Raw genomic sequence first — 27774 nt, 5'->3', positions numbered from 1 at the left:
CTATAAATGTTGTCTTCTTTGGAAAAGGGTCTTTGCAGAAGTAATTGAGGATCTTGAGGTGGGAGCGTCCTCAAGTATCCTGCTGAGCCCTCAATCCAAGGACAACTGACCTCGTAGGAGAAAGAGGAGATTTGGACAGAAGCGGGAAGACAGAGGCGTGAGTCGGGGGCTGTGGACCACAGGGCAGAGAGCGAAGCCACGTGGCTGCAGATTCTCCCCTGGATGCGCAAGGGGAGTGTGACCTTCCTGGACTTCTGATTTCTGGCCTCCAGAATGGTGAGGTGATAAACTTCTGTTGTTTTAAGCCAACAAGTCTCTGGGAATTTGTTGTAGCAGCTGTGGGAAGCTAATACAGTCCACATACTGGATGTTTATAAATATTGCTTCCGGTATTTCTCTGCTCCTGAAGTTATACCATGCTTAGTGTCCTTTTGAAAACTTTTATCTTGAGATAATTGTAGGTTCACACGCAGTTTCAGAAGACAATGCAGAAAGCACCCTGCTTTCCCCTAAAGGTGATGTCCCGGGTGAGAAGGACACAGCGTCATAACCACCCCACTGACAGAACTCCCAGTCATGCAGACTCACCAGTGTTTCGTGCCCACTGGCCCCGTGAGTGCATTTCGTTTGATGAATTTAATCACACGTGTAAGCTCCTGAATCCCCCAGCGCAGTGAGACACGGGCAGCCCTGTCACAGTCCCCCTGGGGACTCCTGGGAGGCTCCTGCAGCCTCCCAATTCCTCCTGCTCCCTAAGCGCCATCACTACTGATCTGCTCTCTCTGTAATCTCATCATTGCAAGCAGGTTGAACACTATGTCACCCTTTGAGACTGGCTTTCCCCCCTCATCATAATTCCCTTCGATCCCTTCCTGTGGCTGAGGGTACCAGTAATGTGTTGCCTTTCACTGCCAAGCAGTGTTCCATGGATGTGTGGACCACTACTTTCCTTGTTTTTTGGTGATATTTGTGACAATTAGGCTTTATCTTATTTTGGGAGGGGCGCTGATTGTTTATCCACTCACCCACTGAAGGACATGTGGGTTATTTCCGGGGTTTGGCTATCGTGAGGAAAGCCGCTATGAACACTACAGGATTTTGAATGTCTGTCATTTCTCTGTGGTAAATGCCCAGGGGTCGAGTTGCTGGGTTACCTGGCGATGGCGTGCTTACTTTGGTAAGAAACCGCGTCCTCTCCCATAGCTGCACCTTCTGTGCCCCCGCCAGCAGCGTACGAGGCTCCTCTGCGTCCTCACCCACGCTGGGGGGCATTCTCACTTTTGTCGTTCTGGTAGATACATGGGGAGTGAAGCCTCTCTGTAGCTTTAATACAATTCACTTTTGAAGAATGACTCTTCGCTATTAGACTGTCGGCCTTTTGGTGGGAGGAACTGTGGGTGGTTCGTCTTTTTGGCCGTGGTAGCTGGCTTCATCCAGCTCAGATTATTCAATGCTTGTGTTTAATGTCAGCGTTTAACGGTTCAACAGGGCCATGCTGGAGGAGCCCGCAGGCCCCTTGGGCTCGCCAGTAGGGTCTGTGTCCTGAGGATGTGCCCTGAGCCATGGCCACCAGCAGCTGTGAAGCCAGTGTCAGCCGGTAAGGCTTCGAGACCCAGGGTGGGAGGGCAAGCAGGTGCCAGGTGCACTAGGAACCATCTCAGCTTGTCCTCACAGGGGAGGCACAGAGACTGACTGAGTTGTGGCTTACAAACTTGAGCAGCTTTCAGTGATGTTAACGAGAAAAAAATGCAGCTTCAGATGTTAAAATGCGGGGCGGTCACCGTGTGGGGACCAGAGTGCAGGGCAGCGCTGGCTGGACCCCCAAGCCCGTGTGTAGGAGCCATGTCCTTGCTCTGGGCTTCATCCTGGGAGCGCTCCTGACTGCTCGCCTCAAGGGCGGGTTTTCAGCCCACCGTTTGTCAGCTCTTCTTCTTTATGGACAAATTTTAGGGCCACTCATTTCCCTAAAATTTTAAGCTGCATCTGTACATTTTGATATGCAGCCTTTACATAATTTTTCAGCTCAACCTAGACAGCATATTAAAAAGCAGAGACATTGCTTTGCCAACAAAGGTCCATCTAGTCAAGGCTATGGTTTTTCCAGTGGTCATGTATGGATGTGAGAGTTGGACTGTAAAGAAAGCTGAGTGCTGAAGAATTGATGTTTTTGAACTGTGGTATTGGAGAAGACTCTTGAGAGTCCCTTGGACTGCAAGGAGATCCAACCAGTCCATTCTAAAGGAGATAGTCCTGGGTGTTCATTGGAAGGACTGATGTTGAAGCTGAAACTCCAATACTTTGGCCACCTGATGCGAAGAGCTGACTCACTGGAAAAGACCCTGATGCTGGGAAAGATTGAGGTCAGGAGGAGAAGGGGACGACAGAGGATGAGATGGTTGGATGGCATCACTGACTCAGTGGATATGAGTTTGAGTAGGCTCTGGGAGTTGGTGATGGACAGAGAAGCCTGGTGTGCTGCAGTCCATGGGGTTGCAAGAAGTCAGATATGATTGAGTGACTAAATTGAACTGAACTAAAGAATTTTTCAATAAAATAGTATTTTTAAAGTTTAATCTACATGTCTTGAATTATTTAGAAATGTGCTTGTAAATTTCCAAAAAGTATATTGCTTTTATAATGGATTTCTAACTTGATTGAATTATGGTCACAGAAAGTGTTCTGTTTGAAATTGATATTTAAGAAATCTTTGAAATTTGCCCTAGTATCCGGTCAAGTCTCATTAATAATGCATACCTACTTGAGAAGAGTATGTATTTTCCAGTTGCTGGGTGGAGAGTCACTGGTGAATAATAGTAAAAGTTCAGTTCACCAGGAGGACAAAGTTTCTAAACAAAATGGACCTGAACTTTTACCATTATTCACCAGTGACTCTTTCCTTTTCATAATATTTTAGCCTTCAAATCTGTTTTTCCATATATGTGGCTAATATTGGTCTGATATATTTCTTTTGCAACTTTTTAAATTTACGAAAATCTTAAATACTTTTAGACAAACTATAACTGGATTAAAATTAAAAAGTCAAATCTGACCGTTTCTGAACTGTTGAATTCTGTCCCTCTTGCTGGTAAATTTTGAATTGTTTTTACCCTCTTATTTTGTGGTTTCTCTTTCTTCTGCATTTCTCACGCTCTTTCCAGCCTTCTTTTGAATTGATTTCATGTTTACAATCCCCATCCCCTCCTCTGTGTCTTGAACTCTACAAAGCTACAACCTCTTTTGTCCCTCTGGTGGTTACCCTTAGAATTTAACCTACAAACTGAACTCGGAAACTAGACTCAGTGGAACCCTCTTCCCCCTTCTGAACAATCCAAGAAACTTAGACTATTTTGCATTTAATTGTGGGCTTCCCAGGTGATGCTAGTGATGAAGAACCTGCCTGCCAATGTAGGAGGCGTAAGAAACACAGGTTCAATCAATGCGTCAGGAAGATCCCCTGGAGGAGGGCATAGCAACTCAGTCCAGTATTCTTGCCTGGAGAATCCCCATAGATAGGGGAACCTGGCGAGCTATGGTCCATAGCGTTGCAAAGACTGAAGTTGCAAGACTGAAGTGACTTAGCACGCTTGAAATTTAATTGTGTATTGCTGACAGCGTTATTAGGCTTCATGTTTTATTTCTGTCTTCCACCTAATTAGGATTTATTATGATGATTTTAATGTCAGTGTGTATTTAGAATTGCTACATTTTAGTCTTTACTCACCCCTTCTCCATGCCACCCAGGACCTCCATTCTGGAATGTTTTCCTTGACAGCTTCTCCAGGGATGCATCTGTGGGTGGTAGACTCTGGTGGTTTCTGCATGTTCTAAGATCCTGGAGCCCAGGATGCGAGCCAGTGCCATGAGACTCACAGTAGCCGTGTACATGAGGGACATCCACCCCAGACGACGGTCACCGTAAGGATGCTTAGGTGTTAAAGGCCTCACGGAAACATGAAGAAGGTCAGGGTCCCCTTCCCTTGAATTCTCTGTGTGGCTCGATGGCCAGCAGAGGGCCCAGCGCTGGGTTCGGGTCTCTGCCACCCCCTGTAAGTGGGCGGGGCTGGGCTGCAGGAAGAAGAGCTAGACCTGGCTGTCCCGCCGCATGGAGCCCCTCCACCCCCAGGGGGGTTTGTCTTTCCATGTCTTCACCCTGGGACTAGTCCCCTCCACTGAGTGGCCGCTGTGGGTCCAGAGTCCAAATTTGCCAGGTCTCCAGCACAAAGGAGCAGGCTGGTCCAGCCCTGGTCGAGGGAACGTGGCAGGCCTGACCTCCTACCACCTGGACCCCTCACTGGTACCTCCTCTCTGACCCTCGTCTCCTCCCACTCCTGGTGGTGAAGCCCTGCGGGTGGAACCTGCACTTCCATCGCTTCTGCCCTGCTTGAAGACGCCAGCAAATACAATGCATGCACCAAAGCAAAGAGCTGCCTGAGCTTTTGAGATCCATACAAACTGATTGTCTTCCCCCGAAGCAGGCTGTCATTTTCCCTTACTTAAAGAGGGGTGACTTATGGAATATAAATTGGAAGAGAAGTTTATCTGGATGAATGAGGTTTGGCTGGTGTGAATAATTGCTGTATAGGAAAAGAATTTCAACCTCCTTTGTGCCTCCTGGCAAATTCTGCTGATTTAGGAGGATGAAGGAAAATTTCAAGATAATTGGGCACGTGGAAAGTGGACTTGGTCAGCAAAACAGGCTGAAAGTCAAGAACGGAGGTGTGTTCCTGGCCTTACCACGGGCTCTCTGGGGTCATGAGTTCATAATTTCTACTGTTGCCCTGAGGCTCTCATGAGCCATGAGAAACACGTCTCAAAATAGCTCAGCTGGTACTGAGAACCCAACCATAGCTACCTGGGGCCTTGGTCCAATTTTAGGCAAGAGGGCTTCGCTCTGGTGCAGAGGAGCAGAAGGACTCTGGACATGGATTTGAGACCCAGGTCTGCTCCAGCTCCAGGGCCCTGGTCAGGCCACTCACCCTGAACCTGAATCCATTTCCAAACACCCATTTGTAATAGAAACACCTTCATTTTATGAGACATCAAAATTTCTCATTTGGAATAAATTGAGGAGGATCAATAGTGAAGTGGATAAAGGAATATGCTCTCTGCAGGGCAGCTTAATGGACACAGGGCTCAGCCATGTTTAGAACAGATACTTCTAGCCGGAGTACAGTGGAAAAGCGCCCACACCTCCATGTCAGGGGAGCATGGGATCACACGATGGACGTCTCTATGCAGCCTCCGCCCGTGTGGAACAAGAGGTCCTTGCCAGGGCCCAGAGTCTCCGTGTCCCTCTCTAGGCCGTCCGACCCCACCTCCTCAAAGGCAACCACTGTCTTGCCTTGAAACATTTCTACCTGCTACGTAATTGACGATGCACACTACGTATTCTTGTGACTCCAGTGCTTTGTAAGTAGCGTTTTTGTTGGTGGGCTGTAGCTATGCTGTATGGAGCAGTGGTTCGCCCCCGTGTTTGTCGGTAAAATGGATGCACTAACCCCCACAGGTGGGTTCCGGTGAGGATGGCACGAGGTGGGCCACGGAGGCCCAAGAGGAGGGTGCACAGAGACCGTTGCTCCGACACAGCACCCGGGACCCTCCTTCCCATAACAGCACGGACCCTGGGGTTGAAGGGTCAGTATTCAGGATTCTGAAACTCAGTCGCAGGACGGACCCTGGGGTTGAAGGGTCAGTATTCAGGATTCTGAAACTCAGTCGCAGGACGGACCCTGGGGTTGAAGGGTCAGTATTCAGGATTCTGAAACTCAGTCGCAGGACGGACCCTGGGGTTGAAGGGTCAGTATTCAGGATTCTGAAACTCAGTTGCTTCCTGTGTTTTCACTGGTTTCTCAGTGAACTCGGAGCCGACCTCGCCAGCTTCCGAGGAGATTCTAGGGGAATGTCCCGGACCCCCTGACCTGCAGGGCTTTCGGAGCCTCTGGTCAGGCTGTTCCTCCCCCGACCTCCCCTTGGGAGGTCACCTCCCGGTGACTGCGGCAGGCTTCCCTCCAGCCTCCCTCCCCGACCCTTGGGAAACAAAGCGCAGAGAGGAGTCCCTGTGAGCTCCTGGGAGGACACGATCCAGTGTCTTTGATCCAGTGACTCTGAACGTGATGCTGAGCCCGGTGGGGACCAACTGTGTCTCACCCCAAATTCCAAACAAGAACAGGAGGCCGGCTGGGCGGCCTGCGGCCCCCCGGGTTGGGGCTCAGCCATCAACTCTGCTCAGAGGACGCAGCAGAAGACTCCGCTCCTTTCCAAGCGGGGAAGGTAGAGGGTCTGGCAGGGCCACACATTTCCTCCCCGTTTCCCCTCACGGCAGGCCTGCTCTGTTATGCGTCCAGTGGGAATTCTTTTCATTATCTTCCCTCTCAACTTAATTAATCCACGTTCCATAATGAACCTTGAAATTCCTATTAAACACATCATTACTGATCAGTGCAGGGCTGGTGGGGGCTGGCGGGGGCTTCTTACAGCTGCGCAGGGTGTTTGGGTGTGTGGGGCTGTCTTGTCTGAACCAGGCCCCTGGGGCCGGGTGAGGCTCGGGAGCGGTCCTGGCACCCCACCTCTTCCCGGGAAGGTCAAGAGTGACCTGTGGGGTGGTCGCCCCCCTGGGTGTGACGCTCACCAGCCTTGCCCACAGGGCTGGCGGCTCCACCTGGCCGAGGCCTCCTGCTGGGCTTGGTGGGGTGGGGTGGGTCAGGACTGACCCATGGATCCCGCCTCCACCTCAGGAAGAGGCTGTCTCACGACTGGTCTGGATGATGTGACAACAGTTAGGGTGGATCCCGAGTGACCCCTCTGAGACTCAGTTTGGGGGACTGGCAGGACAATTTGCATTTACACCTCTCCCCGCTCTTTCCCTGGAGAAGGAAATGGCAACCCACTCCAGTGTTCTTGCCTGGAAAATCCCAGGGATGGAAGAGCCTGGTGGGCTACAGTCCACGGGGTTGCAAAGAGTCGGACACGACTGAGTGACTTCACTTCACTTCCGCTCTTTCCCACGAGGCTGCCTACTGACACTGTGGGATTTCCACAGACAGGATGGGCAGGTGGGCACCAAGCTAGACTCCTCTGTGCAGTTCTGGGCCCCCTCTCAGCCCTGCCCGCCTCCTGCCTGGGCCCAGGGTCCCAGCTGTGACCTGCAGCGCCAAGAACAGCTGCTCCTCAAGGTCCATCCACCCCTTCCCACGTCTTCCCTGGATCACACCGCATGACCCTGAGAGAGACCAGCTCATCCCCTTCTCCCCACGATATGGGAGCTCTGGGTTCAATCCCTGGGTTGGGAAGATCCCTTGGAGGAGGGCATGGCTACCCACTCCAGTGTTCTTGCCTGGAGAATCCCATGAACAGAGGAGCCTGTTGGGATACTGTCCATGGGGTTGCAAAGAGTCGGACACGACTGAGCTACTGTTTCAGTTTAAAGTACAGCTGTGACCATAGCCCTTGAGGTGCCCAGGGACCTTTCACCCTTGGCCTGCAGGCTCCTCTTGTATTCTCTCTCCGCCCTCCTCCCACTCCCCTTGTCAGTCTCCTCTCATGGAGGAAGTGGAAGCTTCCAGAGGCTCCTTCATGCTCCCTTCCTGACCTGGGGCCTCCTGCCCACTGCCCTCTCATCACAGGGTCCCTAAGCCTCTGTCTCGGCGGTTCTCCTGGGCGTGGCCGCCTCCTGGGTTATAAGGTCATGCCCATCTGCACACACACTGTCCCACTCTCTCCCCGGGAAAGCGCCCTCACCCCACCTTGCCCTCTGGCTTCATCCTGCCTCCCCTTCCACACGCAGCCCCTGCTCAGCGGGGCCTCTGTCCCATCCCCGCAGAAGTGGTTCTGCTCAGGGATGAGGGCCAGAGACCCTCCTGCCCATGCTGGCTGCTAGGGCTCGTCCTCCAGGATCTGCCCTGAGTCCTTGGCTTGCCCTTTGCCATCCTACTTACTAACTACTCCTGAGCGGCCCCTGTGGTTTTGTGACAGCCTTCCCATCTCGAAATCTTCAACTGAACCATCTCTGCAGAGCGCCTTTGCCTTGTGGGGTCACGTGTTCACAGGCTCCAGGGGTTCGGATGTGGGCCTCCTGGGGAGCCACCGCTCTGCTGACCGTAAAGTTGGGGCAGGAGAGGCAGGCCGGCATGTGTGCAGGGCTGGAAGGCTGGTGCGAGGCCTCTGAGGTGGAGCGGGGGTGAGCTTCGTGTCAGGGTGGGTCCCCCACTTCCCGTGGCTGTCCCACTCTGAAAAGAGGTATCTTCCTCTCTCCACGTCTCTGCTTCCCTTCACCACTGACCATAGGCGCTGGTTCTGGATGGGGCGGTGGCTGCTGGGGATTTTAACCCTCTTTCCCACCCTTCAGAGGAGCTCCCCCTGCCCTCGCAAGACCCCCATCCCCGCCAGTGCAGTGGGTCAGCACCACAGTCCTCAGTGGAGAGGCGAGCGGCAGTGACTCCCTTCTGCACGGCTTTGCGTGACGGTGGGACACTGTGGGTCAGAAATCACTGTTACAACTGAAAAAGAGTTTCAAAACATTCTTGCATGTGGGTCAGCCTACCCCTTGCACTTTCCTCAAAAGGGTGGATGAGAGGACCCCAGGAGACAGCAGGACCCTGGCACCGTCCTGGGTAAACTGGCCAGCTCATTTAAGCGCCTGAATGCTGTAGTTTGATCTGTCTCAGTGAAGACACACGCACGCACATGCACGCACACGAGCGTGCACACACACGCATGCACATGTGCACACATGCACTCACAGACACACACATGCACGTACTCACACACATGCGCACACACGCACACACGCATGCAGGCGGGGTGTTTCCCTTCGACTTGCAAACACCTTCATAGAACAAGAGACCGATAAAGTCTTCAGGTCCAAAGTCCGATGTTCTGAATTAGATCTGGATGATGAGTGTCCGCGGGCTCTTCTGGAAGCTAGAGCCGAGGGAGCGTCTCCTCTCTGGAAGGGTGTTCAGGCCTCTACCTGCCCCGGACGTGGCCTCCGTTTGTGTCTCAGGAAGTCGTCACGGCTCCAGAGGAAAGCCAAGCTCCAGGGCTGCTGCCAGACGATGTGCAGGCGGTCAGGGGCGCCTCCTCATTGGATGGCTCGCCTCTGCTGTGTGTCTGGAGAATAGGAAATTCATGGTTTCTCTGTATGTGGGATGGAGTGGGTCACCGCTGGCCGGCCTCTGTGAGCGCCAAGATGCTCCAGCTCCACAGCCTGTGGCTCTCGCTGTGCTCGTCATGTCAGACAGCGGAGTGCAGACTTGCACGGTGTCCGTGAATGTGAGGGCCGTGCACCCAGGGTCACAGACGCAGGCAGCAGGGGAGATGGGATCCAGCTTGTCTTCATTTTCTAATAAGGAAGCACGCAGGTCTCACTTGGGCTGAAAAGCTCCTTGTGTGTTTTATACTGAAATTTTATGTTGGCTAAACTGTAGATGTATATGAATATTTTAGCAAGAGTTCAGTTCAGTTCAGTCGTTAAGTTGCGTCCAACTCTTTGCGACCTCATGGACCGCAGCACACCAGGCTTCCCTGTCCAACACCAACCCCTGGAGTTTGTTCAGACTCACGTCCATTGAGCCGGTGATGCCATCCAACCATCTCATCCTCTGTTGTCCCCTTCTCCTCCTGCCTTCAATCTTTCCCAGCATCAGGGTCTTTTCCAATGAGTCAGTTCTTCCCATCACGTGGCCAAAGTATTGGAGTTTCAGCTTCAGCATCAGTCCTTCCAGTGAATATTCAGGACTGACCTCCTTTAGGATGGACTGGTTGGATCTCCTTGCAGTCCAAGGGACTCTCAGGAGTCTTCTCCAACACCACAGTTCAAAAGCATCAATTCTTTGGCGCTCAGCTTTCTTTATAGTCCAAGTCTTACATCCATACATGACTACCGGAAAAACCATAGCTTTGACTAGAGGGACCTTTGTTGGCAAAGTAATGTCTCTACTTTTTAATATGCTATCCCGGTTGGTCATAGCTTTCCTTCCAAGGAGCAAGAGTCTTTTAATTTCATGGCTGCAGTCACCATCCACAATGAATTTGGAGCCCAAGAAAATAAAGTCTCTCTCTATTTCCATTGTTTCCCCATCTATTTGCCATGAAGTGATGGATCTGGGTGCCATGATCTTAGTTTTTTTGAATGTTGAGTTTTAAGCCTACTTTTTCACTCTCCTCTTTCACTTTCATCAAGAGGCGCTTTAGATCTTCTTCACTGTCTGTCGTAATTAATATGCTTGGAGGAGCTGTTAATTTTATGTACGTTATCCAGAATTTTGAAATGTTAAATAGATAGAAACTAGATTGACAGTTATTATGAACATGTTGGTAGAGAGTGAGCTGTCTAGATAACTTTGGAAAGGCATCAGATTTTTTCCAAATAAACATTTCAGTAATAAGACCAGGCAGATTAATGGGCAGTAGATCCTATTACAATTCTAGTCCTTGTAGGTTTTGGGGGGAGGAATGCTATCTTTTATAAAACTAAACAAAAAGATAACCTTTGCAAACTGCACCTGCTTTTCAGTGTCTTAAGAAAAGCTAATGGTATTCTTTGCATTTTATGAGGCTGAATTAAAAACAAGATGTCAATTTCACCTCCTTGGATCTTGACGAAGAAAATCCAAAGTCATCTCTATCAACATCGGTCACGAAGCATCTGTGGTCCGGACATTCCCGATTGTGAGGAGCTGGGAAGGGGGCCTAGAGCAGGAGACGAGCTGCGTGTGTCTCCAGGGAGGGGAGCACGGTCTCTGGGTCACGTGTGTGCCTCGTGACCACAGCTGCAGTCTTAGGTGCTCAGAAAGCTGTTTCAGTGCAGTCAGCTCTGCAGGGCAGGACCACTGGTTCTGTTGCTTCACCAACGTCCCCAAGCACCCACAGCAGGGCCAGGTCCATAACGGGTTTCCAGTAAGTGTCTGTGGCACGAGTGGAATCATTCTTGTACCACGCCAAGCTCTGCAAATATTCCATTATATTGCATATTTAACTGTAATATTCGCTGTACTACCGCCAGAAACACTTCTGGTTTCCCAGGTTAGCCGGGGTCCCAGGGTTTCCTCTGACTCAGCGTGGGTTCATGCTCCTGGCCAGCCAGCCTCAGGCTCACATGGGTGCTCCGGGCACCTCTGGTTCTGGGGATGCATCCTCCAGTCACGGGAGGCATCTGCATGGCGTTAGGATCCTCGGGCACTTCCCCTTCTAGGACTCCACCTCCTCGTATGACACCTGGGCAGGTGATCTGGGGATTTCTGGGTGGGAGTTCAGGGCCTCTGAGTGAGAAGGGTTGGGCTGCCCTCCTGCCAGAGCCACACGGCTGGGGCTTGGGGCAGAGCCCCTCAGACTCTGCCGTGACGATCTGCTAGGACCATCTTTTCCTAGAGAAACGGCGTGCCTCATCTTCCTTCCCTCCTCCCTCCATCTTCACCTTCCTCCCACCCATCTTCCTGGAAGCCCAGGCCATCCCAGGCCTCGTGCTTAGCACTGGGACCATGAGCATCAGATGTGAGCTCCTGAGGACCCTGCGCACGTGGATGCCCAGTTGGAAGGTGAGAGCCACGTGCCAGCATGGAATTTCTGGGCAGTGCAGTGAGAGCTTCCTGGAGCCAGGTGACGTGCTGGGAGGCTCCCCTCTGTGCGGGATTATGGGGTGCTGGCGGGGACACTGGGGCCGCAGGCGGAGATGGGTGAGGGTCTTTGGGTTGGGGGGCAGCATCCAGGAAGATGTAGCTGTGGGATCCTCTGTGTGCCAGGGGATGGGGCAAACTGGTGAGGGGTGACGGAGGCACAGAGAGGGCACCTGTGCCAGCCTGCAGCCCTGTGAGAGAGGGGACCACACTGGACCTCATCTCTCCCGCCTCCTCTGGGTTCTGTGCTTGGCCTGGACGGGCAGAGTTGCTCTTAGGAGTTTGTGTGAGCAGGTTTCCAGGTCTGACATCCTGCCCAACCTGGGACCCGGTCGGGGCAGAGCCTCTGGGGCCAGGGCTGTGCTGTTCTCTCCTCGGGAACTTAAAGTCTGCAGCCTGAACTCCCGACCTGAGCCCACACTGGGTCCCACCAACCGACCACCCCAGCATATGGAAGCTGCGAGCCTGGCAGTGCTCTGCTGTGAAGTCTCACGTGGAGATACTGGTTACAGGAAGACATTCCATGGTGTCTCCCAACACTTGGAAGCAGCCCCGTATCTCAGGCAACCCTCGGGGGCGCGAGCCTTTCCAGAAGAAGGCCTGCCTTGTCAGTGACGCCCTGCACGATGTCAGGCCTTTGTGCCCTCATGGGCTTCAGACCTCCTTTGTCATCCTTCCTGAGCTCAGGCAGGTTTAGAACACTTTCCAGATGACTGTGTTATGTGGCGTGTGGCTGGTGAGGAAGCTGCCAGCCCCGGCCGGGGGAAGAACTGGGCACTTCTCTCTGTCCCCACAGCTGGCGTGACCTGAGGATACCTTGTAACGGTCGGGCTCCAAAATCCACCTAGCTATTTACAAAGGCTAGATCGGCTTCCTCGGCGAGTGCCGGTGGACACTTGCCAGATGGTGTAATAGATTGTGCCCCCAGGACACCCGCACCCTGAACTTCTTTCTCATGAAGCCGGTGTGAGGTCCCTTGAAGGACACCCTGAAAAAATAAATAAGTTCTTGGAGACCTTTTAAAGGAAGGCAAGCATAACAGCTAAATGCAATATGAGATCCTGGAACAGAAAAAGGACATTTGTTGGCAAACATGAAGTCCAAAGAAAGCCCACGGTTTAGCTAGTCCTACGGCACTAAGGTTGGTTTCTCAGTTCTGCTCATCGCGTCCTGGGCGATGGAAGATGCTGGCTTTAGGGGGAGCTGGGTGAATCGTGTGCAGGCACTCTCTCTGCTGTTTTTGTGACTTTTAAAGAAGTTTAAATGTATTTCAAAGTAGACTTTAAAAAAATCATGCTACTGGCTCTGGAGGTTTCTACAGATTTTACAAGTTGCAAACCCCAGGGAGCCCCATGACCTCTCTCATCTCTGCCTCGCCCCACTGACCCCCGAAGCTTGGAGCCAAAGGGGAGCTTGTGGCCAGGGACACAATATCGCCTGGTGAACACTCTAGGAGCACCCTCCCTCCCCCGCCCCTGCAAAGCTCTGTGGGCTCAGAAATTCTGAACGGGGTGGCTCGGCCAAAGGGGAGGGTGATGAGGAATCTGCAGTGACGGTGGGTCTACGGACGTGGCTCTGTGATTGGTCCTGACGTGAGACGTCGGCACTGGGGACCCAGGGGCAGCGGGGACGGAGCAGGAGTGGACACTGGAGAATCCCTGCCCTGGGGGAAGGGGCAGGTGGTGGTGGAGGCTCCTCCGGGCAGGTGGTGCAGGGCCGGGTCCTGAAACGGGCAGGCGCCCCCAGGCAGGGGGTGACATCCCAGGACCGACTCAGGTGGAACGTCCGGGGTGAGCCCCAGGGGCAGGCGTGAGTGGGAGGGGGGCTGTCAGAGACAGAGGATGAAACAGCAGGAACAACATGCGCGGTTGTTTGTAGCAGAACCGCCCATCGAAAGGCAGAGTGGTGCCTTTAGCTGAGCCATCCCCGTGAAGAATTTCTGAACCCACAGATCTTTGCTGGGGGTGGGGGTCCCTTGTCGGGGCTGGAGCGACGAGCTGCAGGGTGGAGACCCTGGCCAGGGACAGACGGACAGGCAGATCCGCAGGGAAGAAAGCCCAGAAGCAAACCCAGGGTCCTCAATCATTGACTCCATGATTACGGGGATGTTTCAAGTCCGTGGCATAAGAACTGACTGGTCATTCAGTGGAATTGGGGCTGCTGCTTGGGCCTCTGGAGAAAGATGAGGTTAGAGTCTTTACAGCTTGTTCTAGATGCGTTAACATGCTAAGTCTAAATAGTTAGAATTCCCATACTCTCAGGAACATAAACGTCAACAGAGGCAAAAGCCACGACACAGACGAACAGCTTAAACAACACGAGGCCCTCCTTGCACCCACGACGCGGGTCAGGGTAGGTGCCCCCATGCACAGGGTCTGATGCGGAGATGAGTAGGCAGGACGCTTACTCAGGGGAGCTCCAGGGACCACAGGGAGGAAGGGAAGGAGAGGGCAGGTCTGGGGCCCAGCCGAGCCCAGACAGAGGCCTGAAGCAGGCGGCCCTTCAGGGGCACCATGATCTGGGGTGGGGGCTGGGCGGTAAGTCCCTGCATCCACTGGTCATCACAAGAGCCAGGATGGGGCACCAGAGCAGGGCACCGCCCCTCGACACTGCACTCGGCAGACAGTGGAGACTCTGGGATAGTAGGTTCAAAATGCTCCAGAGAAAGAGATGAGCCTTTGATAAGAAGAGAGGTCGCAAAACATGTGACAAGTGACTGAGAGAAACTGTGACCATCCCGACAGAAGGACGGACCGCAGACGCGGCAGCAAGGTCATCAGGGAAGCAGGACAGACCTACAACAAGGAGATGAGAACACGCGTGGCCTCACACACTGTGAAGAACTTGTGATTTACCATTTCTTAAGGAAGGACAAAATTAAAACCTGACATGAGGTGTTGCTGGGCTCAGCTGCTCAGCCGTGTCTGACTCTCTGTGACACCATGGACTGTAGCCCACCAGCCTCCTCTGTCCCTGGGATTTCCCAGGCAAGAAGACTGGAGTGGGTTGCCATGCCCTCCTCCAGGGAATCTTCCTGACCCAGGGATTGAACCCGAGTCTCCTGCGTTGGCAGGTGGATTCTTTACCGCTGAGCCACTGCAGAAGCTGCCGGTGGTGACGTTAGGTGGTGATGATTAGCGGTTTAGTAGTTTGTGGGTTTGCACAGATTTTCTAGAAAGCCATTTGATCAAATGCACACAGGATTCTAGACATCTCCAGAGATGTGGACTCGGCCTCGTTTATGAAAGGAAAAACCCTTTCCTTCCCGTATAGACTGTGTGTGTGGCTGTTGCTGGGCCCTACTCTGGACACTGGGCATGTTTGTCCTTGACCAGCATCAAACTTTCTCAATCACTACAGCATAAGCCGTGTTCCTTTGTCGAGATTACCTGGGACTGATGACAGTTTTTGAGTCAGCCTGTGAATTTCTGCAGAAGCTCTCTGTTGGAATTTCAGCTGGGCTCCACTGAATTTGCAGATTGATTTGGGGAGAACTGCCCTCACCAGGACTAAGCTTTCCATTATTTGGGACTTTAAAAATTTCTCTCAACACCACTTTGCAGATTTCTGTGAGGAGGTTTTTATACCTCTTCTGTTAGGACATTTTCAATGTCTCTTGATATTGTTTTGTAGATTTCTGCTAAAGTTTATGTGCCTCTTTGGTTAAATTTATTCCCAGATAACCATTGTCTTCTATAAATGTCTTTTTCTGTCTGTGTGCTACCTATATGGAAATACAGTTTGCTTTTAAACCCTGACTTTATAACAGGTTAAGTTTACCAGATGCACTGATTAATGATAATAGTGTGTCATTAAATTATTAGATTTGCAAGTATGGAAATGTTTAAAATTTTTATAAGACCAAATTATTTAATGTTTTTCTTAATGGTTTCTGGCTTTGGAGTTAGGCTCAGAAAACCCTTTCATACCCCAACATTCTAAAAAAACCCGCCTACTCTTTCTGATGGTGTCTTTTCATGGTTTAAGGTTGCATATATAGTACAATCAAACTTGCCCTCTTTCTCAAATGCGTTTTGGCAACTTTAATGTGTTTTGTTTTTATCTGCCTAAATTCCAGATTTATTTTGATAGTGGGAGAAAAGTCCTTTTGGAATCTTTTGTTGAGATGGCAGCTGATCTTATTTAAGAATTATTGCCATTTTTATAACATTTGAGTTGACTATCTGGTGCCTCTGCAAATACATTTGTGTGGATCCAGGTGTTCAGCTTATTTATCTTCTACTCTGCTGTGGTTTTGAGAAGAGTGAGCAGTTGGATACAGGAAGCCGTGCAAGACGCCGATACACACCGGTGCTGGCTGGCGGGCTCCCGGGAATTCTTCACACAGTCTTCTCTGCTCTCGTGTGCCTTTGAAAATATCCGTGAAAATAAAAAAAATTTATCTATCTCCCTGCTGACCCTGTCATCTGGGTCATTGGTTCTGCCTCGGTCTCTTTCAAAGGCCACCCTTCTTATTCACTGCACCGGGGAGGCTCTTTGCATGTCATTGGACGCCGCTGGTTTGCTCCGTCTTTATAAACCGTGAGCAGCAAAGCAAAGGTTGAATGTAGCTCTCTGCTCATTGATTCGTATAAATGGAACACGGCTCCCAAGTGCTCTTCAATAATTCATGGTTTTATAAACATGGGAATTTATTTGGTGTGACTCCAGGAGAACACTGCTCCCCAGTGGGCGGCAACCCCTGGGAATCGAGGTGCAGCTCTGGCTCCTGGGGTTGGGGCGCAGAGCAGACAGGGCCCCCTCCCCGCTTCCCCTCCATGCATCCCCGGACCGTGCCCTTCTCGGGGAGGCCTCAGAGCTGCTTCCAGTGGGAGCCTTGTTCAGACCCTGAGATGGATTGACTGACGCCCAGACGGGGTGGCCCGCTTCCCGGGTGGCCGAGGGGCATCTGACAAGGTGCTGGTGACTTTGCACTTTGGCAGGGCCAGCTGTGAAGGAGCACGGGGCCCAGGGGTATCCGGACGTCCCCGGAACCATGTGCCCCCCACGGGGGTTGGTGTCCCCAGAGCAACAGAGCGGCAGGCTCGAGGGTTCTCAGTTGCTCTGGTTCTTCTTCAGGCAAGCATCTTAAACCTCAGAACCCCTGGGCTTTTAGACAGAAACTTTCTGTGATAGTATCTGCCTTTGGAGCACTTTGAGATGATATGTAGACAGTGGGTTTGTGGAGAATTTGTGCAGAGACTGCAAAGTGAGGTATCCCACATTCATTTAATTTTGATATTTAGTGTTCCAGATACCACTGGCCACGAGGGCTCCAGAGAATGGTAACCAGGTGACCAGGTGACCTCCTTGCCCTGAAATAGAGGAGCCGGGGGCCCCTGGGCAAATCCTGTGTCTCTTCTCCTCCATCAATTAGGAGGGAGGTGGTAGGGAAAGATACCTTTCTTACTATGGACACCACTTCTCTTAATAAAACTAGCACCAGGCGTGCGGGTTGGGGGAGCTTCTGGGCTGGAGGTTTGTCTGGACCCTGTGGCCTGACTTCGCTCCTCCCGGTGGGAACTTCCCCTTGTTTCAGCGCCCAGCGTCTCTTTCCCCACCTCAAGGCCCTGTGTCACATCCCGGCTCCACCACCAGGTCAAGGCTGCAGTAGCCCAATTTTCCCAACATATTTCTAAATTTGCCTTTCTGACAATATCGTCTTACTGAGAAGTATACAATTTCGTTGTCACTTTTTAGATACTTATGCTTTCACTGGGCTTCCTTGCTGGCTCAATGGTAAAGAATCTGCCTGCAACCTAGGAGATGAGGGACCAGTCCAGGTCAGGAAGATCCCCTGGAGAAGGAAATGGTAACCCACTCCACTATTGTTGCCTGAAGAATGCTACGGACAGAGAAACCTGGTGAGCTGTAGTCCATGGGCTACAAAAGAGTCAGACTTAGTGACCAACAACAACAGCAAATGCTTTCATTAAGAATTCAGAATCAGAAATCTAAGTTACAGAACCTTCTTAGGAAATGACTTGATCCCTTGCCTGCTACAGTTATTACACATGTTTTCTCCTCATCTGTCATTTTAACTTTTACTCTTTGGAAATTTAAAAGATTCCTGAGGCCAAATCTGTCAATATTTCCTTCTAAGAATTTTGAGTTTCATATACTGATTATGAGACTTCTCAGATGGCGCTAGAGGTAAAGAACTCGCCTGCTACTGCAAGAGTCACGGGTTCAATCCCTGGGTTGGGAAGATCCTCTGGAGGAGGAAGTAGAAACCCACTCCAGTAATCTTGACTGGAGATACCATGGGCATAGGAGCTTGGTGGGCTACAGTCCGTAGGGTTGCAAAGAGTCAGACATGACTGAGTGACTGAGCACACACACATCCCGATTATGAAGACCTTCCTTACCCCAGGGTTATAAACATTTATCTTCCTATGTTTTATTCTGCTGATAGCTAGAAGTATTCAGATGTTTCATTTGTCAAGAATTAATTTTTAAAGTTTGAATATGATAGGAGTAATCTGGTTTTCAAATGAGAAACCTATTTTTCCAATTCTATTTTTTTAAAAGTTTTAATCAGTTCCGTCTTTTTTCTTTTTCGGTTGCGCTTGATCTTCACTGCTGCACGCGAGCTTTCTCTAGCTGCGGCGAGTGGGAGCTACTCTCCGTCGTGGCGTGGGGGCTTCTCGCTGCGGCAGCTCCTCTGGCTGTGGAGCACGGGTTCTGGGTGCACAGGCTTCAACGGTTGCAGCTCGTGGGTTCTAGGGTGCAGGCTTCATTGCTTCAAGGCATATTGTCTTCCCAGCCCAGGCATCGAACCCATTTCTCCTGCATTGGTAGGCATAGTCTTATCCACTGCACCACAAGGCAAGTCCATCAATCTTTTTTTTTTTTTTAAATTGAAGTATAATTGATTTACAATGTTGTGTCCAATTTGATTTTAATGAACAGTTTCTATACTGAGTTGAATTGCCACCTATATGATATATATATTATAATAAAATTAATGGCCATTCTGGAGTAGCTTTTGAACTATCTCTCCATTGTGTATTGATCTATTGAACTACTGATCTGTGTATTCTGTGCCAGCATCTAACTGTTTTGATTAGTAGTGCTCTGCACTTTGATTTGTTGGCAATAGGGAAATTCTCTGATGATGGTCTTAATTTTCATAAATTTCTTGGCAATATTTATATTTTTATGCTTTCAGTAGAATTTTAGAATCAACCTTTCAAATAGAAGTTTTTCTTGTGATATTAACTCAAGTTGGAGTGACTGTAACTTTTAGTCTGGGACACTTCATATCTTTATTTAGAACATCTTCACATCCAGAAACAAGATGGATCTTTATTTAAAAAGACCTCCTAGTATGTCCTCCAGGAAAGTTTTATAATCTTCTTTGTAAGAAGATTATATTTGTGCATGTTATTTATGCCTGTTTCTTATTAAATGTGTTGCCAGATATTTCACAAGTTTTCGTTCAAATACGAGCACGATTTCTCTTCCGTAACATTTTACATTTGTCAGTGGGGAGCCTCAGCTGTTTGTCCCCTGTGGACCCCAGTTCAGGGGGTCCTGCTTTCAGGGGAGTGAGAAGAAGCCAGTGGCCTGGGGCGCGGGCCCACGTGGGGAGGAGGGGAGGGCAGGGGGTGCGGATGCGCCTCCGCTTGCCCCACCCCTGGATCTCTCTGCACCCCGACGCGCTGGCCCTGACTGCTCACACCTGCTGATGTGCTCCTTATTAGTCTGCGAGGGCTGCTGTGTCACAAAGAGCACACGATGGGTGGTTTAAACCATAGACATTTGTCTCACAGTCCTGGAGACTGGCCTGGAGACTGGAAGTCCAAGATCGAGGTGTGAGCAGGGCTGGGCCCCTGAGGCCTCTCCTTGGCTTGTGGACGGCGGTCTCCTCCCTGTGTCCTCATGGGGTCATCCGTCTGCCTGTCCCTCTGTCCTGACCTCCTCTTCTTGCAAGGACCCCTGCTGTGAGGGGTTAGGGCTCGCCTCTCCACAGCCCCACCCAGATGCAGTCTGAGGCACAGTCACAGTGTTCTCATACAAGCCTGGGGGAACAGAGCAGCCCATAAACTGAAAGGCTTCTTAGTGACTCCCTGAATTGTCTCTGTGTAACTGCAGCCATGGAATTAGAAGACTATTGCTTCTTGGCAAGAAAGCTGTGACAAACCTGGACGGAGTGTGGAAAAGCAAAGGCATCGCTTTGCCGACACAGATCTGAATAGTCAAGGCTGTGGTCTTTCCGGTAGTCGTGCATGGATGTGAGACTTGGACCATAAACAAGGTTGAGCACTGAAGAATTGATGTTTTCAAACTGTGGTGCTGGAGAAGACTCTTGAGAGTCCCTTGGACTGCAAGGAGATCAAACCAGTCAATCCTCAAGGAAATCAACCCTGAATATTCATTGGAAGGACTGATGCTGAAGCTGAAGCGCCAATACTTTGGCCACCCAAGGCAAACAGTAAACTCATTGGAAAAGACCCTGATGATGGGAAACATTGGAGGCAGAAGAAGACAGTGACAGAGGATGAGACGTTGGATGGCACCACCGACTCAGTGGACATGAGCTTGTGACAGAGGATGAGACAGTTGGATGGCACCACCGATTCAGTGGACATGAGCTTGTGACAGAGGATGAGATGTTGGATGGCACCACCGACTCAGTGGACATGAGCTTGTGACAGAGGATGAGACGTTGGATGGCACCACCGACTCAGTGGACATGAGCTTGGGCAAACTCCAGGGGATAGTGAGGGACGGGGAAGCCTGGCGTGCTGCAGTCCATGGGGTCGCGAAGAGTCAGGGATGACTTGGTGACTGAACAACAAAATCAACTAACATCATCTGTGAATAACGGCCATTCTCTTTTCTAATATTCTGCTCAGAAAAAGGTGGCTGTTGTCTTTTCTGAGGGTGTCATCCCAGGCCTAGGGAAGGCAGTGTCATTCTTTAGTGGGATGAACCCCCTTATTGACACGCTATTTACTGAGCAGTGCCAGGACTTGGAGAAATTATGCTTTAGCTTACAGATTTTTGCTCAATAGAGATGCAAATGATTCCTGACTCTGTTGTTATTCAGTCCCTAAGTCGTATCTGACTCTTTGCGACCCCAGGGACTGCAGCACACCAGGCTTCCCTGTCCTTCACCAACTCCCAGAGTTTGTTCAAACTCATGTCCATGAGTCGGTGATGCCATCCAACCATCTCATCCTCTGTCACCCCCTTCTCCTCCTCCCTTCAATCTCTCCCAGGATCAGGGTCTTTTCCAAGGAGTTGGCTCTTCACATCAGGTGGCAAAAAGAGAAAGCTCCAAGCCTCAGGGTGCAGCCGCCCCGTAGGACGCGGGCCCGTTTCCCCTCTAACCTAGCAGCCTCACTCAGCATCCTTGGTCCCTTGCTTGTAAACATCCAGTGCTCTTTTCCAGCTTGGCCACCCCTGGGTCTGTAGTAATGACTTGAATGAATCTTTGACACGCTCACTGCTTACTGGTAAATCACAGTCTGACAGGCTCTACACGCACACCGTGTTTAAGGCCGGCCGAGGAGTGTTGATTTGTCTCTGAAATTATAGCTCTGCTAGTCTCTGGAAGGATCCCCGTGAAGCATCACATCACTCCGGCCCGTACACCAGGACACATGCCCCCTGCGCATCCAACCCGGGGCGGGGGGCATGCACCCCTCCCGGCAAGCCCCTGTCTGTTCCCACACAGTGAGGGAAACTCAGCCTGGGAACCTGAAGCCTGTGCCCTGAGCCGAGTGAACTCTGTGATGTGAGCAGTGGACAGATTCCTCCCATGGCAGTGGATCCTCCATCACGATTTTCCTGTCTTGGCCAAAGTTTCTGACCTGTGTTTTCTGGTGAAGGGTCCTCAGTGGATGGTATTGATCCAGTGCAGAGACACATGGAGCGGTGAGCTGCAGGTGAGGTGCGAGTGTTACGTCAACTGTGCGGCGTTTAAGGAGATCCTCGGCGACCCAGAGGGTGGAGACCAGCGGTCACAGGACAGGGGCCGAGCAGAGGGCCTGAGAGTCATCATCATCATGTGAGCAAGTGCGTCCCCGACACCGCTCAGCCCCTAGGCTGGCCCCGACCCGAGGGTGGACGAGGCCAGATCTGTGACCGTGTGCCCATCCCCAGGAGGCTGTCCTGCCCCCTCCGCACGCCCCCATCTCGTTTCTGCTCCTCTTTGTAGCTTCTGGAGAGAGCTGAGCACCCACAGACAGTCTCTCCTCGGTCACCCCTTGCCACCCTGAAGAGGTGGGGCCTTTTTGGGGGGACTCCTGAAGCCCTGATGGGACTCCTCAGTGTGGGGTGCTGAGCCATTGTGAAGACTGGGCCCAACCCTGGGGAACTGGCAGAGACCCTCGCCCCACTGCCGTGGAAATTCCCCTGCTTCTGAGCACACGTGTGAGGACACTGGTGAGTGTAATATAGTTAGTTGTGATAGGTGCTGTGAAAACAGTGAAGACAGTGGCGCGATGGAAAAACACAGGCAGGTGGACAGGGAAGGCCCTCCTGAGGAAGGGGCCCCGTGACGCCTAAGATACAGAGGAGGCAATAAGTCAGGAAGAAGACAGAAGAGGCGTCCCGACTGGAAAGGAAGAAGTAAGAACAGATGACAGAATATTATATGGAGAAAACTGTAAAGATTCATCAAAGCAGCAGTTAGAACCGATAAATGAATTCAATAATGTTGCAGAATCAACAGACAAAAATGTTTTGTTTCTATATACTAATAATGAACCACGTGAAAAGGAAATTTAGAAAACAATGCCATTTGCAGTAGCAACATGAAGAATCAAATACTCGGGAATAAACTTAAAGAGGTGAAACACTTGGACCCTGAAAATTACAAAATATTGATGAATTAAATTAAGACACAGATAAATGAAGACACATTTTATGTTCATGGACTGGATGACTTAATATTGTTAAAGTGTCCCCACTGCCCAAAGTGATCTCCAGACTCACTGCAATCACTGTGAATTTCATTTTCATGAAAATACCAATGGCAGTTTTATAAAAATAGGAAAACCTCTCCTAAAATTCATATGGGACCACAAGTAGCCAGAACAATCTTGAGAAAGATAAAGAAAGCTAGAGGATCACACTGCCTGATTTACAAGTATATTACAAAGCTACAGTAATCCAAACAGTGTAACACTGGCATAAAAATAGACTCATAGACCAGCAGAACAGAAAAGAGTGTAGACACAAATCCATGCATGTATGATCATTTGATCTTTGACAGGATACCAAGAACACACAACAGGGAAAGCATTCTCTCTTCAACAAACAGTGTCAGGAAAAACTGGATTTCCATATGCCAAGGATCTTTATCTTACTTTATACACAAAGTCAAATCAAAGGAATTAAAAATGTAAACATAAGACCTGATATGGTGAAAATCCTAGAAGACATACAGGAAAACTTCATGACATTGGTCTTGGCAATGATGCCTTGGATATTACACCAAAAGCACACGCAATCACGCAATCAAAGCAAGAATAGACGAGTGGGACCACACTGAAACAAACGTTGTCTCTGCTCAAAGGAAACAAGCAGTGGGGCAGGAAGGCAGCCTACTGGATGGGAAAATACTTGCAAATCCTGTATCTGATAGGGTTTAATATCCAAAATATACGAGGAGCAGTCAGTAATAAAAGAAACAAGCAACTATATTTTAAAACGGGCAAAGGACTTTTATAGACATTTCTCCAAAGAAGACGTACAAATGACCAACAGGTACATGAAAACATGTTCAGCATTGCTGATTATCAAGGAAATACAAATCGAAACCACTTTGCGTCTTTTACCTGTTCGAATGGCTGTTACGAGAGAGAGCGAGAGAGAGAAGGGATAAGGGTTGGCGAGGATGTGTAGAAATTGGAACCCTTGTGCACTGTTGGTGGGAATTGAAAATGTAATTGTTGCAGCAGATATGGAAAGAAGTAAGGAGATGCCTCCAAAGATTAAAAATAGAACTACCATATGATCCAGCAATCCTACTTCTGTGTATCTACCCAAAAAATAAAACCAGAATCCTGAAAAGGTCTCTGATCTCCCAAGTTCATTGCATGGTTATTCACAAGAGCCAAGGTGTGGGAAAACCTAAAAATACATCGAGAGACAGAGAAGAGGCAGTACAGTGGAATGGTATTCAGCAAAGCTGTGACCAACCTAGACACTTATTGAAAAACAGAGACATCAGTTTGCCAACAAAGGTCCGTGTAGTCAAAGCTATGGTTTTTCCAATATTCGTGTACGGATGTGAGATCTGGACCATAAAAAAGGCTGAGCAGCAAAGAACTGGTGCTTTTGAGCTGTGGTTTTGGAGAAGACTCCTGAGAGTCTGCAAGGAGATCCAACCAGTCCACCCTAAAGGAGATCAACCCTGAATATTCAATGGAAGGACTGATGCTGAAGCTGAAGCTCCAGTACTTTGGCCACCTGATATGAAGAGCCAACTTACTGAAAAGTATCCTGATTCTGAGAAAGGCAGAGGGAGAAGGGGGCCACAGAGGATGAGATGGTTGGATGGCATCACAGATTCTGTGGACATGAGATGGAGCAAGCTCTGGGAGATGGTGATGGATGGGGAAGCCTGGTGTGCTGCAGTTCACGGGGTCACAAAGAGTCATGACTGAGTGAATGAACAACAAATTCAGCTGTGAGAAAGAAGGAAACCCAGCCTCATGTGACTACATGGCTGAGACCTGAGGACAGTGAAAGTGAGTGTGAAGTCGCTCAGTTGTGTCGGGCTCTTTGTGACCCCGTGGACTATAGCCCACCAGGCTCCTCTGTCCATGGGATTCTCCAGGCAAGAATACTGGAGTGGGTGGCCATTTGTCTCTCCAGGGGATCTTCCCAACTCAGGGATCGAACCTGGGCCTCCCACATTGCAGGCAGACACTTTACTGTCTAAGCTACCAGGGAAGCCCTTCCTGGTGGACAGCAGACTAGGTGAAATAAGCCAGTAACAAGACAAATACTATGTGATTCCACTTATACGACGTTTATAACACAGTCAAGCTCATAGAAGCTGTGAGCAGAGTGGTGGTTGCCAGGGGCTGGGAGGAGGGGGCGGGGAGACATGGTTCAGTGGTGTGAAGGTTCGCTCACCCGAGAGGAGACAGGTCCAGACTCCGCTCCACAGCACTGCCTGTAGAACCTGCTATCCATGCTGAATCACGCACTGCAGTTCTGATAAGAGGACAGATCACACGTGAAGGGGTCCTACCACGCAGACCCCAAAGGCTCCCTAAAGGATGAAGAGGACCGGCCTCTTACTTCTGGGATGAGGGGTGGTTTGTGGAAGTTTTCAGGCCGCCGGAGCTGCATGTTCAGGAGCGTGTGAGGGGTCCGCACACTCGGGACCCCATGGAAGATCAAGTCAGCAGTCGCATAATGGGAGCCTCAAACGCCACGGTTAGGAAGGTAAGTGTGGTTCTGAGCATAGGTGAGAATTCACTGGCCGATGTTGCAGAAGAGAAATCTGATCTGGTTTTCTTTCTTCAGAGGCTGTGGGCAGAGAAGCAGTTGATGGAGACAGAGATGTGGTGTGTGGTGCTGAGAGCCTGTGATAAATGGAAGGTTGACCCGGTCAAGGGGGCTGGAGAGTTTCGCAGGGAAAAGCAGGCGAATAGAGAGAATTAGGTGAAGGAGGGGGACGAGGTGCTGGTGGTGGGGGCTGATGCAAAGGTGAGGGAAGTGGGCAGAAGGCAGGTGGGGGGCACAGTGGGATGGGGGGCTTGGGAAGGGCTTGCAGCAGAAGGTGATGTCATGGCTTGGCTTTGGGGCAGCAGTGCAAAGGGCAGGAGGCAGGGAGTGGATCAGTCAGAGGTGATCGCAGGCATCAAGGGGAGAGAAGCTGGGGTTAATGGCATTACGGGGTCGGCGGTGGGGATGAAGACAAACAGGTAAATATGAGCAAAACACAGACGCTGAAGGGAGCAGGATTCGGTGTTAGATACGTGGAGAGAGGGAGAGAAGGACGGCCCTGGTTTGTGAGCTTGTGAGGACCCTGGAGGAGGACCACGTCAGGGAGGCGCATGGTCGGGCAGGGGGTGTCCGGAGTTCAGCCAGAGGCGTCTCTGCAGCTTTCACGGGCAGGTGGTAGCTGGGTCTGGGGCTTGGGGGAGGAGTTTGCACTAAACGTGAGTCTGTGAGTCACACCGGTCAGTTGGTGATGGAGACTCCCCACCACCCTGGGATGGAGGTGCTTGCTTGGGGAGATCAGAGTGAGGGGAGGAGAGGGCGCAGGGCGGTCCTGGGGGAGTTACTCAGGGCAGCCGCGCGGTGGAGCACAGGGAAGGCGGTTTGGGCACAGCCCTGCAGGAGCAGCAGCAGGACAGCGTGGGTCTGTGGGTCTGGGGCTGAGACGAGGATGCAAAGTGCTTGGGACTCGGCTGAGGAGGAGGCGCCACCTCTGAGGAGCTGGAGCCCGAGGGGTGGGTGAGGAGGAGAAGGGACTGAGAGTGGGTGTGCGGAGCAAACAGGGCCTCGTCCTTGCAGAAGTCTGCCCCTGAAGGAGGAGAGGGCTCGGGGGTGCCTGGTGGGCAGTGGGGGCCACGGGAAGCTTTCCTTTGCACACCGGGGGCAGAGCCCCTTGCAGGAAGTTGTTGGATTTGTGAGGTGGGAGAGGTAATTTAGAAGGATAGACTCGTGGGGTCCACCACTCCCGAGGTGACCCATCTACACTCTGACACGTCCATTCCTTTATGCCAAGACCACCTTCCTGCTGAGTGAATAAACCATCTTCGATTTCCACCCACCGGGCCTGGTTCCCCTCGGAAGAATCCCACTGAGAAAACGCAGCCCCTTCCTTTAGGATTTCCACACAAGTTCTTCCAACCATTCTCTGTATGGTGTTGGGGTTTTTGTTTGTTTTATTTTAGCATTTTCAACTTTGGGGCCATTTTTCCCTGGTGGAGCTTTATTTACATTTTATTTACGTTTTCCATGTTCCTCCTGCAAGCGGAATTTCCAGCAGGGGACCCAGTTCTCTCGTGGGGTCTACGCACACACCATGCGTGATTTATTGGTCCCAGTTATCCTGGTTCTGAATAGATTGCTGACCTTTGACATATTTCAGTCTGAGTAGTCGACAGTCAGCACAAATAGCAAATTTCCATAGCAATTAACTACATCTCCAAAGCCCCTTTCTGATAAATTCATGTGTTTATGTGTGGACACAAAGCAAAACCTGGAAGAGCTGGGTGAATGGGTCGGACCCATTTGGCTGAACGAGAGGGTGCCAGGGACTTATTAAGCTCCATCTAGTGCTGTGGAATCCTGGCCGCCACGGACACAACTTGGTGCTGCTGGCGGGATTGGAGGCAATCTGGGTCACACACATTTCACATGTGAGAGGAAGCTCTGACTCGGGCTAGCTGTCCACGCCTGAGCTGGATGCTGCGCTGGAGGCTGAAGTGGAGGCTGGGCCTCTTCAACAAGAGTGGAGTCCGGGGAACACAGTCGCGAGGCTTCTGGCCCTGGAAGGTGAACCCCAGGAAGTGGGTTCCACACTGCAGTATTCCAGGGGCCATGTATGAACCCAGGCGTGGCAGGTTCTAAGTCCTTGAGATCTTTGGATGAATGAAGAAGTAGGTGGATGATTCTTGCTCAAGCTTACTTTTCCTACAGAGCTGGCCTGTGTTTCTAGAACCATATGCTTAGAACAACTGGGAACAACAGTTAGTTAACAACAGTTAGAAAAGACCCTGATGCTGGGAAAGATTGAAGGCGGGAGGAGAAGGGGATGACAGAGGATGAGATGGTTGGATGGCATCACCGACTCAATGGACACGAGTTTGAGCAAGCTCTGGGAGATAGTGAAGGACAGGGAGGCCTGTCTTGCTGCAGTTCATGGGGTCCCAAAGACTGGGACACGACTTAGCAACTGAACAACAAAATGATCCTTAACCAGTGTGCCAAGAATTTCTTGGATATCCCCAGATCTGATAACTGGGACAAGAGCAAATGAGCACCCCACAAGACAATCCTAAAAGCCCTTGTTGCTTTCTAGTACCATATCAAGGTTACTGATTCATTTAAAGAATCCCAAAGGGCCTTTGACCTCAATTTTTATAATTTCCTCACTGAAATCCAAGAGAAACTTTCTAGCTGTTCCCTATTATTCCTTTGTTGCTCAGAAAAGTTAAAGTTTAAATGGCAATTCTCTTTA

Source organism: Bos grunniens, chromosome 3 (genome assembly GCF_055505025.1).
Source record: "Bos grunniens cultivar Pamir isolate PY7600 chromosome 3, Bosgru_T2T1.0, whole genome shotgun sequence".
Classification (NCBI taxonomy): domain Eukaryota; kingdom Metazoa; phylum Chordata; class Mammalia; order Artiodactyla; family Bovidae; genus Bos; species Bos grunniens.
This window is presented reverse-complemented; position numbering follows the sequence as displayed.